This window comes from Labrus mixtus, chromosome 1 (genome assembly GCF_963584025.1).
Source record: "Labrus mixtus chromosome 1, fLabMix1.1, whole genome shotgun sequence".
NCBI lineage: Eukaryota > Metazoa > Chordata > Actinopteri > Labriformes > Labridae > Labrus > Labrus mixtus.
Window position 1 is genome coordinate 31,419,220 of NC_083612.1, and position 12,228 is coordinate 31,431,447.

The following is a 12,228-nucleotide window of genomic DNA, read 5'->3' on the forward strand; positions in this document are numbered from 1 at the left end:
TCACCGGAAGCGCCTGCTTTATGTGTGTGTTTCCGGTTTCCAGCAGTGGACATACAGACAGGGGATTCGCTGTCAAGAGGGTGGATGCCTAGAGCTGGTGAGCGACGTGCTGTTTAACTTTACCATTTACTAACACATTTCCTGCGTTTTACTGAAGCAGTTTACGTTCCTCTGGGTAACGCTGGCACTGCCTGCTGCTGGTACTTGTTAAAGTCTTACTGGGACCAGTTCCCTCCACCAGCGCTTACAAACCGTGCCGCAGAGTGCTAGCTATGTTGCTAATGTTAGCTTCTTAGCTATATAGCTAGCACTGCCTAGAAATACTAATGCGTCCATTATCGGACGTACATCACTATGTCATATTTGTATGCATGTTCCTTTATGTTTTGCGATATTAGACCCACATAAATGTATTGGACACGTGTTTTTCTTATTATATCCAATATGCATCAGACATTTTGTGTAACTTAATAGTCATCACATTCTGGTGAACAAACACATTCTGGTGTCTGCTGATGAAGCGCATCCGCCTAGGCTAAGAGAGGGAGGAGCGACTGGCGGTATGGGTTATTTCTGTTTTCTGTAAGTCTGCATCCGTGGGTGATGCTGCTGATTTGATCCATGTCTTGACAGCGGATAACCATGTCACTGCAGGTAAGGCCCGACGTGTGAGTTAATGAGCTTTACCTGGTTTGTCCGATAATGGAGCTGGGCGTACTGGGTTGTAAGGTACGCGCTGCAGTCGAGAGTCTGGTTCTGTGGCCGGTGGGCGAGTGTCAAACTCAGGAATGAGGAGGGCTTACCTTCACTTCACTCTCATTTCCAACTTTGTCTGTTTTGGTGCACACTTGAACAGCACTGTTGTATTTGGATCTAAAGTCGTATTAATAGCTGCGACATAATATTTCCATGACCTGGGCCATGCACATCCCGGAGAGTTTCGATGAAACCGGCTAACTGAGCTAGCAGGGATTCAGTTACACCTCCCTGCTAAACACAGTAATCTGGATTTAAAATAATCTCTCAACAAATACAAAACTATGCAGCTAATTATAGTTAATTTGTGTTTCAATATGAATGAATTACACCGTGTGTGTTTGTTTGCATTCATATCTGTTTGCATGAGGGAAGCCGTGCTGAGTTTTTATTTTATTTATTTATATATTTATTTGTTAGCGACAGTGCATATTAATGAACAGCTGTAACAATTACAGCTGTAAAAATGCCAGATTATAGCAGAAGTGCTAGTTTCCATCTGTTGTCCCTAGGTAGGTAACAGAGAAAGACAAATTACAAATAAAATACAAAGGCACAAAGTGACACAAGACAATAATAGAGGTTAAAGGTTAAAGGTGGTCACAGACTTGGTTTTCTTTTATCCACTGTTTGAGGTGTGTTTTGAAAGTTGCATATGTTTGTGAGTTAATAAAGTGCAGCAGTGCAACCAAAGAGGTGTTATCTTATCCTCACACCAATTCACTGAAATACATTCATAAAGTCTCAATGCATCGAAATATATATATAGAACGTTTTTCTTTTCACCCCAGTGGCTGCTAGTTATTAAAATAAGCAGTAAACGCACTGCATTTATATGGATTTATAAAGTCTTAGAAGAGATCTTGATTTGCATAAATAAATGATATTGCCCCCATTTTATTTTGATGAGTGAAGACAAAGACAGTCTATCCAGGAAACAGTGTTTTGACATCATGTAGAAATAACAAAGAGATAGCTCATGATCTTGGTCGTTGATTGAATGTGTCTTTGTTTTTGATTTGCTGACTGATGGAATTTAAATGTTAACATTCATTGTTATGGCCTAATCCACATTTTACTGGGGCAAACAAGCTTGTAATAAACAAAAGGATTGAACCTTTGCATCAGTTTAACATGGTTATCAGTAGATATCGGCCCTGTTTACAGACATCGGCTCAGCTTCAAATAATGTAGCATGAACCGATGTCAGTAGCCGATGTTTATCTGTTTTGTCTTAATAATTGATTGCTGGAAAGCTCCTAACACCTAACTACTGATTTAAAGAAGAGGTTTTATTTTGGGCAGAGGAAGTCACCTGTTGGACAAATCGGTTTTCATGATCAAACATTAGAGAAGATGTTGGCAGTGTGGGAGTCTTGCACAGTGTCTTACACAAAAAGTAGTAATGAAAAAAACCATCACAATCAGCAATCGGCCAAATTGTTATTTTAAACATCGCACCGGCCCTGATTTTCACTATTGGTGCATCTCTGCTAAACATCTAATAAAAACCTAATTGACTTTAGTTTCTTATTAAGCTCCCTACATGTATTGTATTCTAGTTTGGTGAAAGAGATGGACTTGTTTTTGCTGGCTTGTAAAGCACCATGTTGTTGACAGTGTTCAGAATGGGACTGTAACCTTTTTTAACCTTTGAAACTAGAAAAGAGTTTGTTTTGTCTGCAGTTATACTATCAGATGTTTCATAGCTTTGAGTGATCGTATAATCCCACACCTTGAAGGAGGTATTTATGTGAAAGTTTGTCTTACTTTTGTTGAGTTTGAACCTACATGTTGACATCTGCCACAGCTGTGTCACTATGGAAATACGTGCTTTGCTCTGCAAAATTCCTGTCTCTGTCCAAACTCATTCTTTTCAATAGCTTATTCAACTGTGTGCCTGAGCAGTAACAACAGGTAATAAGCCACTGTTTGTTTTCATACTGTTTGTCAGTATTTGTCAGCGTGTGACACGACCAGTTGTAACACTTAACCTTAGTCTTACATTGAATCCGGATGCTTGTGTGAGGAAGTTGACATACAGTCACAAGATTACTGTTTGTGTTTGCCCGGGGTGGAGTACAGGCCTGTCTTGTGCTTTTCTGTCACTGTGTCCTTCAGAACTGAATGAAGTATTTCCTTCAATACAAGAGCTTTGTAACATAGGCTCAGTTTTACATTATACATAAGTGATTAAAGAGAGCATCTGCTTGGGGAATGGGTGAGTAAACCTAGGACTTGGGAACTCTGAAATTGTATTTCCTTTGGATTGAACCATACAGATACAATTAGTTTGTGTTAGTGGCTGTCTGTGTGGCTGCTATTTATTTTGTATCTGTAGTTTGATATTTTGATACAGCAGACTTCCTGAAGATAGTTTCAAATGAATAACAGGTGTCACAGAAAGGAGACTGATTGTTACCTTCTGTTTGTAGCTTCCACCAGGCAACACCTAGAAGAGGTACTCTTAAGTTATTCTTGACTTAGTTTGGCTAACTTACATAAATACCATCACGTCAGTGATATCTTAACATCTTTTTATCCTTTGGCACATTTTTGTGACGCAGAAAGCTCCCTGACAATAAGGCTGCAAGAAACTCGACTTGTGTAAATTTATTATATTATAAAGAGTTGATGCTTTAATACTTGAAAGGAGCAATAGTTAGGCTTTGTCATTGAACGACTTGATTGTTTTTTTTTTTATTTAAGTTTTGACAAACTGGCTTGTTGTCTCTTAAGTCTAAGTTGTATAAAAAATACTGCAAACGTCTCAAAATTCCAAATACAGACTCAAAAATGAGAATGTTATTCTGTGATAGTTATGGTATTTCTTCAACCTCTGACCTAAAAATTAGAAACACAAAATGCTTTGGATGCAGTTCCATTATCATCTCAAACTTAGATAATATCCTCCTACAACAAGTTTTGCCAGCCATGAATCTGGGAGGTGACAGCTTGTTTGGTGTGACTTGCTTTTGTACAACCAGGATTTTCATCTGGATGCACAGAAGTAACTTTACTATTTGCACTGGTGTCCTGTGGTAGAGGGTGGGAGTCTGCCTCATGTGTAACAGGGCATGGTTCTGCCTTAGTTTATTTAAGTTTCTCTTGTTTACTGATTGGTTGGAATAGGCTTATTATGTCAGTCCTCACTCAGAGTGAAGCAGCTAGTAGGCTTATAGACGAGGGAGGACAGGCCTTGTGTAGCCTGGGAAATCTCACCCCTGTCCCCTGGGAAACCAGTTTGGCCTTAGATTGTGGTCAGCTATTTGCCCCCCAGTCAAATGTTCGCAGCAAGATGCATGAATGCATGTGCATCTGAGATGAGTAAATCCCTGCAGGAAATATTTTGCTCTCCTTTGCACGTGCAGGTCGGAAGTTAGAGTCAGTTACCAGAAAGAGAGTGCAGCTCAGAGTGAGAGATTACGTATGTTGTTTAAGGACAATTCACTAGTAACTTGGATCCCCTGGTAAGAACATGGATGTTTTCTCCACCACTTTACTTTATTATTTAGTTGTTAATATACCCGTCAATGTATTCAACACACAAGCTATTTGTTTAAAATAATGCTTTTTAACTTCATTTCAAATCTTCGTTAAGTTTGAGTTCTGGCTTTAACTAATAAAACTCAGTTATTTCACTTTCTGGAAAAAGTGGCTTTATTTTCCCCAAATAAAATACCGAAAAAGTTTCACTATCTTTCCTGACTTCTGTGGCACCCTTGTTTCCTGTCTAATTGTGCCCAAAGTGTAGGAAAACAATCTTGCTCTTGTCCTTCTAAAAATACAACACCCTTGTGGCTGGCATGCAGCACACCCTGCAAACTCAGTATATAGCTTGCTCAATATAGGCTGAGAGGAGGATTTTCATCCCCACAGGTTGCCACCAGCCTTTCTTGAATGGAACTGACCTCATGGCCTTTCATCACTGCTCTCACTTGTTGAAACCCACCGGCAGGGCACACTTCTGTTCTGCAGGATATATCTGAGCTAATTCTGTTTGCAAATACTGAACGACAGAAATGCTTTGTGCAGCAGCTCGATTAGATCAAACCAGATTATTTTTTGTCATCCGTGTGTCCTTTAGATGTAAGTTATCATGTTGATTCCCGCGGTGGGACGTTAGATGATTTAGTGCATTTATTACTTTAGTTTTCTTGTCTTTGAACACATGATTATTTGAATAAGGCACATGGTAAATTATGTGTGACAGACCTGTTTGGCAGTCACATATATCATTTGTTAGCGTGGCCTGTCTGCTATTTTTATTGGAGCCATAAGCTACTTACACCTTCTGCTGTGCTAGTACAGGTTTGTCTGATATCATCCAGCCTGTCCACCAGCTGTATCAGCCTCTTGACTGATATGAGTATTTGCTGTTGTCCTAACTTACTCATCAGTAGTTTGCTTCAGTAGCAGGAAACGTTTCACCAGCTGCTTAAGAAAGTTTAAAATGTATACTCAAGCAGAACTAATTTTGACATCACATTAAAGCTTCTTAAAAATGGTAACACGGTATCAAAGTAAATATGTTTTGGTTCCAAGTTCCAACCCCTTAGAACCCTTAATGGGACAAAAACAGCACACGTTTCGGAAACTAACCAAATGACCTCAAACCAGAAAGACCAGCAGCTGCATGTAAAGTATTTCAGGAGAATTATCAATGGAGGAACATCTATTCTTGCTGCTAATAATAAATGGTAGCCAAGGCCCTTTTATATTTTTCTTTCTCGTACAAAGTCATGCAGCTGCATGTGTGTATGTTATTTTTTTTTTTGGTATGCTGGTATGAGGAGACCAGGCTCTGCCACAATACTCTCCTTGTGTTCTGTGGGCAAGAGGAGCCTGGCTCAGCTCCTGTCACACAGTTGCTCACGGCACATGTCCTGACGTTTGGTCTGACCTCCTCGACCTGTCTGCTGATTCTCAGACTTTACTGTAGCTTATCTGCTCTCAGGAATGCCTTCACTGAAGCATCTCAAATAAACTGCCCCAATTTCATTTTCCAAAACTCAATTAGATTTTTTTTTTTCACATCAGTATATGACATTCTGAGGAGATGTTTTGCAACATATTGCTAGATTTCCTGACCTGCTTTTTGTGCTCGTTTGAACCCACATAAGGAAGGTTCTGGAGTAATGCATTCCTTTGCTTCATTGGCAACAGATGTAGGGGAGAACTTTTTTTTTTTCCTTGAGCTGAACCTTTTGGAGAGTCTAAAAACAGTGCTGTGTGGACCATAGGGCAGCTGTTTTGCCCATGGAGGCTGAAATAGACTTCACGAGAGAGCTAATATCAGGCCTGTGGCTGGAGCGTCACAGGGCCTCTGCTTGCCTCACTATGGCAGATGGATAAGGAGCTGTCAGCATGGGTAACAGCTGCCCTATCCACAGCTATTAAGCTACCTAGCTGTGATGTGACATGCACAGAGATACGGCTGCAGATCCAAAAGTAAGTGCAGTTTGTATGCATGTGTCGCAGTATCCTGAAGATTACAGAAGTGAGCTTGTGACCACAGGGTTGTTGGTTATTTTGTCAAATCTGTGGGGAAATCTGTTAGGGCCCCCTGATTTCCACAATGCTGACAACGCGTACAGAATCAGACAATGAAAATGGAGTCAGTCAACAGTAAAACGTCACAGAATTTGCTTAAATATGGGTGTGAATTTTTTTTTTTTCAAATATGAAAATGGTAAATATATAAATTGACATTTTTTTATTGGAGCGATAGCCCCTTGAGATGCGCCGTCTCTTTTTCAATGGGGTCCCTAAATGCTGAGTTTTAAGCATGTTGGTGTTCCTGCAGCATGTCAGAGCGTTAGCGTACACTCATAGACTGAAGCCTACACACACACATACATACACACTCACCAGCCAGCACGTACACCTGTTTACTTTTAGTGCAACAGAACACAATCCGTATTGACAGTCTTTATGCTCAGAAACGTACGTGATCCGGTCAAACGGTCGGTTCGACTTTTCTCCATTCACTCTCACTGCATTCATCAACATTCAGTAACATAATGATATAACATTAACCCGCAGCCTGCTGTAGTCTGTAAACATATCCACACAGACTCTGTTAGGCTAAAATGCAGGCCCCCATTCCCCTTACAACAGGCGTCATTGGAGCAGTCAGACAGACACACACATCCACTAAATAAACGGTCTGATGATCATGTTCAACTACAGGGAAGTTGGGGTTACCTGGGCATTACTACCTGATTAGAAAATAAAGGCAAGCACATGTACTTTTTTAACATTTTCAATACCTGATAAAATGATCCATGTCTTAAATTCCTGATCTGATCCAGTGTAACATATGAAACATACCAAACCCTATGTTTGAAAAAAAAAAACATAGTTTATTATTTTTTCGCCGGTCAAAAATATGCTTGGCTAAGTAACAAAAATGTGGTTACATAGTAAAACAGAATTCAAAAAAATTCAAATGGAAAAAGCATAATTTATAGAGCCCTAATCTGTGTGGGGGAAGTGTATAAAAAAGGCCAACATTAGTTAACATCTGTGAAGGTGGCTTTGAACAACTGAACTTCTCTGCTCATGTGGAGCTGCTCAGTGAGTAGAAGGTTGCTAATGCACTGGACTCTATCCCATGTATGAATGTTGTTTTTATAGAGAGAGCAATGTAGTTGGGATAAAGAGTACACAACGCTGGTTATGAAACAGGTTCAATTCAATACTGATACCTTTATCTGGCCCCTAAAGCAAAACAGACCATCAGCCTGTAGATTAAGTCTATATTGTTATTATTTGAATGCCTGCCAAATGCCAACCCTACTGCCATATTGGATTAAACAAAGATTTAAAGCAGACAGAAAGGATATTTGTTTACATTTTCCTGTCAAAGTTTCACACTTTATTGTATTTTAAACAGTTTAAAAGAGGGTAGTTGAGGTTTTTGATTGAAAAAATACTGTACATATGCGTGCACTGGATGGGATAAGCTAAGCCATAAGAAGTCGAAAATTGAGACCCAAGAAAGTTCCTCTCAGTTTAAGAGCCACCACTTTAAAAATGCCCTCCTAGCCGTCTGCTAGCATCAGTTTTTTTCCCAAAGCTTTACAAAGTCAGGGAAATCACACTAGGCGCTATGATTTACTTCATACCTTCTACCCGGTGGCATACTTGCTTTGACGTATTTGTTGCTGGCGACAGGGAGCTTGCTCCAGGAAACCTTAACCCCTCTCCTGTTGGAGCTGAGCAGCTGACATGTTTGGTGAGTGGGGAAGTGGAGTCTAACATTAGCCCCAAGCAGCCCCTGCAGGAGGAAGGACATTTAAGTGCGCTGGCACAAGTCCAGTGCATCCTGAGGGAGTCTACTATCACATGTGTTTGTTTGGGTGCAAACTCTTAATACAGTGTGCCCTGCCTGCACCAGGAGGCTGACAGCCAGTGGACCTACCTTCATTCATATTGATGTCATGTCTGCTCCTCTTGGAATAACCTCTGCTTTTAGAATTTGATTTACAAGAAAGGAAATGTTGACCACTACCACTTTGTCATAAAATCAGACTGATAACAAAAAAATGTAAAAAAGCTGATTGTCCACACTTTTATTTGTGGTTCAGGCTGAATGGACTGTGACTCACTGAATGTAATCAGTTCCTGCTTTTGTTATACTCTATCTTGAGATACAACAAATCAATTTGAGGTTTCGGGAAAGTATAAAAAATCCAAAGAACTAGTTCAAGCCACATTTGTTACGCAACATCATACCACACACTAAAATCACAGTTTACATCATATTCACATTTTCTTAGATTAGTTACTATGAATATAGATTTTTATTTAAACCAACATAAAAACATAGCGTTTTCTCAAAGATAACGTTTTAACATTTTGGTCTCCAAAACCATGTTCCTAAATCTGTCTCGCCATTGTCAACACAGTTAGTTTCAATTAGCTGTGAGCAGATCCTCCATTTTATTCTGCACTAGTAGTGAGAACAATAGTTTTGATTAGAGATGTAGAAATTGAATGAAATGTTCTTTTCCTCTGGTGGCCTTGCTGACCTGATCAGTCTTCTTCCAAACAACATGATATTCATTCTGTATTTCTGTACTCGTCCCTGTAATTCAGCCCAGCAGTGTGAAAGTGTGAGAACCAGAGTTGTTAGCCCCAGGCTGGCTGGGCTCAGGTTTCCTGTTTACCTCGCAGAAGGCTAATATCCTATTAAGTGTGTCAACTAGCAGGCATTGTGGGGAACCTGGCAGGTTCTGACTGTGGCTGTAATCCCTGCAGAATTAGAGGTCTGACAGCCTGTTGCACTAGTTACCTGCTCTCAAACTGCCACTCACTAACAAGCACACAGACTTGCGTGTGGTTCCCCCATGGAAAAGGCTTGAATAGAAATCTCATCCTTATAGAAACGTCAATTTACTCTACCTTAACTTAATTGACCTATTTCCCTTATTGATGGTATACTTTTTTACATTACTTTGACAAAGAGGCTTTATGGCTGTTAACCTAATAATGTAACAAGGTCTAGGGGTGGTGATACTGATTTGGCATTAGAGGCGGGGAAAAAAATTGATTATGTAAAATCCGAGAAACTTATCTTGTGAGATTTTAAATAGATTCATAACTTCCGATTTCTTTTTTTTTTTGGCTAATCAGTCACTCCCTGCTTAGTGCTAAGGCTAGCTCTTTGACTCAGTAAAATGCCAAATGGAGCAGAAAGAAATTCAGCCAGTCTCTCAGATGACTGGAGTAGATCCTGAAGTATGTACTAATTTAAAAATAGATCTAAGTTTTGAATGGAAATATAGATTCTGACTTGAATTTTGACCCCAAGAATCGAAATTGCATCGAAATTGCATCGAATCTTGAGACACTCGAAGATTAACGTCAGGGTTGAAAATGGGAAACACATCTCGGGGTTATCCCTTTTATGAGGAGGTTACTGGTTTCCCATGGCTCTGTCTTTTCTCTTTACAGCTGGGGACAGCGGAGGGCGGGCTGATTTTTTTGTTGGGTGTACCCCTCTGTTTGGGAAAGGAAGTGAGGTTTGAAGGTCAGGAGAACGCTTGCATTGAAGCATTATGGACGCCCAGCTTGAAAGGCCAACAGCGAGCTACACGGTGGTGATGAAGTTTTGTTTCTAAAAGTTTCCGGACTCATCCCAAAACACAGAAGCTTTAGCATGGTGCGACAAGATAAGAGTCTGAACACAGTCCACAGAATGATAGCACTGCTATGTAGGGAGCTCTGTATCTAACAGATTAGTCTGTGATGTTGTTGTTTGGAATCTCATTTAGTTTTATATTATCATGTGTGTCTGTGTCAACTTCAGTGCCATGAGGGCTCTACAAAGCAAAGGATCAGGTTTAGTTATGGAGTGTTTACTTTGAAAACTACACCTACTGGTCATCAGTTTAACACGAAATCAAAATTTTTTGTTAAATTTATTTATTTACATTTATTTTATTTAATAGAAAGAAGATGAAAAAAAGAACTTTCTGACACTCGGTACATTCACATGCATATTTAAGAAAAGATTAGGCCATTTAATCTGACCACTGTACTTGTCCCAGTATACGTACAAGCACCTGCAGAGAATCAATTTATTTTAGGAAGCTATGGTAGGTGGAGATGTGCCCCATTTTAGCAAGTTACTATTGGAGCTTCTTCCGGGTCATATTTTAGAGATAAGACAGTGGATGGAGTCTGGAACTAGGGAGAAAGAGAGAGTGGGTAATGTCATTAGGGAAGATTCGAACCTGGGCCACCCGCTGTCAGGGACCACTGTGCATGGGGTACGCGCACTAACCCTGAATGTTAATAAGCGGCAAACTTGTATATCCAACGGTGAAAACATGGGCAACTATACAGCACTGTTAATTCCATGCATAATAATGTAATGCTAAATCAAACGACAATGCGACTTCTGCTATGCTATACATTTATGCTGAGCCTGATCGATTTCCAGGTCAAAGCCCGGCACGGGGACTGTGGAGCGTACACTGAACCGACTTTGAGAAATTCAATGAAAGACACATTGCAATCTGATTTACACAAGAAAACTTTTTCTGACTGCATTAAACGTACTGACAAGTTTAAGGTTGTTTTATGTCAAGCTCCAGACAGATTCATTGATACAAGGCTTGCTGGGTCTTCTACAGTTTTCCCCTTATATTCTATATGATTGGATATTAATAGCATTTATTGTTTATCACAAATGTCACAGACAGTGTGTGTGTTTCTGAAAATCTGAGCTTTGAGTAAGAGTACTTGTAGTTAGAGCTGTGACGTTGTGATCCTCCTGATGTTGACGATGATCTTGGCAATGATTATTATATTCTTAGTCAAGCGAAATGCCAAAAGGAGAAGGAAAGTTCATATATAATGCTTGGGTGCTAAATGAAAGCATTGTGACTCCTACTATGCATAGTTCAACAGACCCTTCAGTGTCTTCCAACAATGGCCTCTTGCAGGAATTTCTCTGCGCAGCTGTGTTCTGCTAAACCAGACACTGCCAGAGATTCTTTTCAGAGTCGCTCACTGTAAGGCTGTAAAGGCATGCTGCTTTTCTCTAAAAATATACAACTTTAAATTACAACTCTTTACCAAAGTGTAATATCATATTAACAAGTACAGAGAATTGCTTACCATCATACTCCTGTAATCAGAAGAGGCAATAACAATTAGTAAAACAATGTTATGCATGTCGCTTATTATGGTTGGTGTCTAACATTGTTCCTGTATTGATGTATTTATAAAGATAGATATATAAAGATAGTTTCTTTAAAAAAGTATCTTACCCCCAAAAAGGAGTAATCGTGTCTTTGAAGGATTTAAAGAGTTTAACAAACAAAAATAGAAAATAGACTACACCTTCAAAGCCTGATTAGGCTGGCCCTGGTCAACAGTCTGCTACAACAAATGTAAAGCCACATCGGTTTATGTTCTATAAGCATGAGATGGATCAGCCACTGCTTGGAAATCTGAACATTAAGTAAAAGCATTGATTACAACTACTTAGAGAGGAAGGGACGGTCAGCTGAAGTTAAGCAGTTTTTCTTTATTCAACAGATTTTTATTAAATACAGCTAGGTCTCCACTGTGTTGATGCAGAGCTTAATTCTACAAAGCCAATCAAATTGGCTCAAGAAGGTGAAGGTTTTCTGGTGTGGCAGGTTGTGAACAAGCAAATCACACATCAGTGTTCAGAAAGGGGACACCCAGTCCTATGGCCAGTGGTCAAACTACTGTCATAATTCTGATTGCTCAAGCTCTTTGTCCATATAAATAACAAAGGGTATTTTATTTCTCGGAAATAAGGCTTAAGCTATTATAGGACAACAATGCATGAAATCTGATTTTTTTTTTTTGTAATTGGGATTGAGAGTAACATTTCTGCTTTCTGCACTCAAAGTGCTTAGTCAATATTTTTTTTTGCTAGAAAATTATTTTTTTCTTGCTTGTCAAATTATTAATTTGTTGCTGTCT

General features: G+C 39.5%; 1 protein-coding gene across 3 annotated transcripts in view; it reads left to right on the top strand.

The window, feature by feature from the left end:
- The first annotated feature begins 13 nt into the window (after nt 1-13).
- The window catches only part of LOC132977485 (granule associated Rac and RHOG effector protein 1-like), a 37,719-nt gene continuing 25,504 nt past the window's right edge, over nt 14-12,228 (top strand). Inside the window, exon 1 of one of the 3 annotated variants that reach the window (XM_061042097.1) lies at nt 14-97. The gene's annotated coding sequence lies outside the window, so the exon portion shown is untranslated. Of the gene's footprint in view, nt 98-536; nt 655-2,855; nt 2,978-12,228 lie in introns of those variants that run through there. The other 2 variants (XM_061042106.1, XM_061042089.1) reach the window with 2 other exon arrangements.